Below are 4,081 nucleotides of genomic sequence, written 5' to 3' on the forward strand. Positions count from 1 at the left end.
ATCCTGCTTCCCGTCTCACCTTGGACTTTAATTTCAAACATGCAATGATACACTTATAAATTTTTGTAAAGGAGATTTTTAGGTCAGCCTTTGAAAGGGCAACATGTTCCTGCCCAAAGAATAAATCAAAACGGATATTTGTTTATTTAATCCGAAATGTGTCTGTACAGCTCTCCCCTGAAGCTGCCTGGAGTGCCTACTAGCATAACTAACACTAAGAAGTAGCCTTCGTAGGTGAACTTCAGTAGAAAAGGAACCAGGGAGATAATCACTGATGGTTTTTCCTCCCCTCCCCTCCCTTCACCCCCCTCCTCTCCTTTCTTTTACTCCTTTCTTTTCTTTTCCTCCCCTACTGTTTCCTTCCCTTTTCTTTCTTTCCTCCTCCTCCTCCCTCTCCTCTTTCTCCTCCTTCTTTAAGAAATGACATAATTTAAGGCACTGCCACAGATGATTTAAAACATGTACTTACCTTCCTATTTTGGAAATGACCTAAAAGGAAAAAATGATGTAAAGGAAGAAAACGACAGATTAGAATAGTTCACCTTCTCTCTGTGAGAATGAATTTTCTGAGCAGAAAGAATGGTCTCTAGTAGTGTAACAAGACGGTAGCTGGAGACTCTCTGTTCATTGTCAGGGTGATGTTTGGTCCTGGTTTAGAAAATGAAAAGATAATTTAATCGTGTGTGTGTGTGTGTGTGTGTGTGTGTGTGTGTTTTAGCAGAATCACCCCCATAGTGCCATGGGGCTGGCAGAGTAAGGCTCTCGTCCCAATGGCCTAAGGACATACAATTATGGAACCGGAGGGATGTGTGGTGACCGCCAGCCAGTCTGGAACTTTGGCTGTATTCACAGTAGTCCGTTCAACACCCTTAATCCTTGCACAGGCGGTAGACCTCTTCTGTGTTATTTTGACTCTCCCACCCGAGATGGTTTTCTTCCCCCAAAGGTAGGTAAGAACAGCTCCATCAGGTCAGCAGGAAAACATGAACAAAACGGGAGAATCTGGAGTTCTATTCGGGAGAGGTCCCATTTGTCTATGAAGTTACACGTACCTTGAATAGCCTGACCTGTAAAACAATGAGCAAACAAACAAAAAATAAATAAGAACCAGAAACAGAGAAAAAAATAAAAATATTAATAACCAAAACAAACCAAAAACTGTCCTCTGCTTCTCTGGGTTGCTAATTTTTTAACATAATAAAAAATTATTTTAAAAATAAGAGATTTTCATGAAGGAACTGTAGATAAGCAAGAAGAAGAAAATGAAAATCACCTCTAATTCTAGCATTCAGAAAAAACATATAGTGTTTACATTTTGGGGAATGGACTTTCAGTATGTTTGTGTGTGTTTGTGTGTGTGTCTTTCTCTCCTTTACACATCCAATACACACAATATATAAATATATAAATATATAAATTTATGTAATATATAAAGTTTACAAAATATATACATTTATAAAAATAAAACATTTTTGCTTTTCTTCCTCTTAATAAGCATACCCATCCTTTAATAACTGCAAAGTATATGATTGGATATACTCTTGTAACTGGCCATTATTATTGGATAAGGTGTTTTTCAATTCTTCCTTCTTATTAATTATTTTATAAAAGTGTCTTGTAGCCACATCTTTGTGACATGACCAATGTTTACTTAGGATAAATTCCTAGAAGTAAGATTTCTATGTTAAAGGTTAAGAATATTTTAAGTAGCATTGAAATCTTTAACATTCTCTCAGGAGCAGTGTACGAGATGGCCCGGTTTCATATGCTATTCCTGAGTATAATCATTAAGGTTAAAATGTCTAAAAGTGAATTGTTTAAGGAGAATAACCAGGCAGCTTAATGCTGCCATTTTGAATAGTCAGGCTTCATAGCAGAACCAAAGGTCTCTTTCAAGAATTCACTTGTTACCAGATGACATAGAGTCATATTCAAGGCAGAAGTCCACAGTGGTCTTGCCAAAGGGTTGTGGATTCATTTGTAAGAAAGGTCACGTCTTTCTGGCTTAATTCAAAGGAGCGGAAGCTGGCTTACTTCCAGGTAGGATATCCTGATTGGAAGTCAGCTCCAACATTCAGCTTTGCTCCTTCCTTACCATGGTTTTGGTGTAAATTCCTTAAAGAGGGGTGTGGTGTCTACACATGCTGGTTTGCACACACACAGTGTGACAGACACATGATCTGCTTTAGTCACCCTTTGCCACTTCGGGGCCCAAGGGGAGGAGGGGATAGGAAACAGGCTGAGAGAACTGGAAGTTCTTCCTGGTAAATCCGTATCAAATGTTAGCGTTTGGCCCACAGACTGTTATTCCATGGATTATTCCTATCAACAACAATGAGTAGTAATTTAAAAAAATCATGTGTGCCTGCCAGCACTACATTACATGCTATACGATATGCTTAGGTCAAAGTCCTTGCTAGACCTTTTATTGTAGCCTTGAAAATGATGTCTTAAACATTTGCAAAGCTCTATAGAGTTGACAAAGTGTTTTCACATTAATAAAGCTCGTGTATGGTGAGTTGTCAGATTTGGTGGGGCTTTCTGCTTTTACCTGTCTTTGAAGAATGCTCCGTTTTGGACCTTCTGGAGATTCCTTCTGTTTCAGGTTTGTGATTTAAATCCTTATGGAAAAAGCAATGATGGCCTTGAATCTTTTATCCTATTTCTTAACGGGCTGCAATAAACTAGCAGATGTGAGGAGCTGTTATGACACATTTAAATAAATAAAAAACACATAAAAGTCAGACTGGGGCAAGATATGCTTTCGTTCAGTGCCTTGTCCCCTGGAAGGCAACAAGAAAAAGTCCTGTGGGCCCTGGATTAGAAAAATCCCCAAACATCTTTCATGCATGGCTGGAAGTGTAAGACTTGGTGTCCTGGCTCTAGTCCAGGGCAAAGGGGAATTTCAAAAGCTGGTTCACATATTTGTAATTTTCCAGTTTGAAGCACACACTTCCTATCCTGGCCATTTGTGCTGTCTGAGAGCAGCCAGCACACTGGTTGTGAAGAGGGCAAAAGCTTCTTGATATCTTAAAACCATAAAGTGCTGTGGGATGTTTTTGGACGAATAGTTCACGGAGATGATTAATTTTGTGACCGCTCCGTGGTCATTAGTGCAGTTCTAGGCTTACAGTGTTTCATTAGTGTGGTTTGCATTATTAGTTTACTTGGAGAATCATGAATTATTGATGTGGTCATTCTACGATGGGGAAGCCTAGTAAACTGGAGGAAATAAAAAGGCATAGATTTTTGTTGTTGTTTTTAATCCTAGTTTATGAGCTGCAGTGCTCTAAGTGCTTGGGAAAGCTACAACAAGATCTGTTAATTCCCAAAAGGAGATGCTGGTGCAAAGGGCAAGCAGAGGAGTCCCAGAGGGTCTTCGAGCAGCAAAATAGTAGCAGGAGCCACAAAATGATTGAAATGGAGGATTCTTGCAAAAGTTAGGAGGCAGTGGGTTGAAAAGATAAAACCAAGAGCCATTTGACTCTGCAGGTTAGGAAGAGCTTTTAAAAAGCCTGAGCTGGGGCTTCCCTGGTGGCGCAGTGGTTGAGAATCTGCCTGCCAATGCAGGGGACACGGGTTCGAGCCCTGGTCTGGGAAGATCCCACATGCCACGGAGCAACTAGGCCCGTGAGCCACAATTACTGAGCCTGCGCGTCTGGAGCCTGTGCTCCGCAACAAGAGAGGCCGCGATAGTGAGAGGCCCGCGCACCGCGATGAAGAGTGGCCCCCGCTCGCCACAACTAGAGAAAGCCCTCGCACAGAAACGAAGACCCAACGCAGCCATAAATAAATAAATAAAATTAAAAAAAAAAAAAGAAATGGATCAGTACTTTCTCCTTTGAAAAAACTTACAAATAAGGCCACAGCCTTGTTGATCGCTACCCCTCAATCCCAGCATTCTCTCCAGATCTGCTTATCCTTCTGGCTGGTTTCTGTGTTCTTTTGTGATTTTGCCTTTCTGTAAATGGTACCATACCACACCCATGAACTAAAACTTGCTTGTAGCCCGGCCAGTGTCTCACGAAGCTCTTTCCATGTCGGTTGATACAGAACCACGTTTTGTTTGACACTGCTGTGC

General features: G+C 40.8%; 1 long non-coding RNA gene across 1 annotated transcript; it reads left to right on the forward strand.

The window, feature by feature from the left end:
- The first annotated feature begins 321 nt into the window (after positions 1-321).
- Positions 322-3,816, forward strand: LOC309650942. The gene is made up of 2 exons (XR_014257842.1): positions 322-2,605; positions 3,272-3,816. It is a non-coding gene; the product is annotated as an uncharacterized lncRNA (long non-coding RNA).
- The last annotated feature ends 265 nt before the right edge of the window (positions 3,817-4,081 follow it).

This window comes from Balaenoptera physalus (genome assembly GCF_965194825.1).
Source record: "Balaenoptera physalus genome assembly, chromosome: 20".
Taxonomy (NCBI): Eukaryota; Metazoa; Chordata; class Mammalia; order Artiodactyla; family Balaenopteridae; genus Balaenoptera; species Balaenoptera physalus.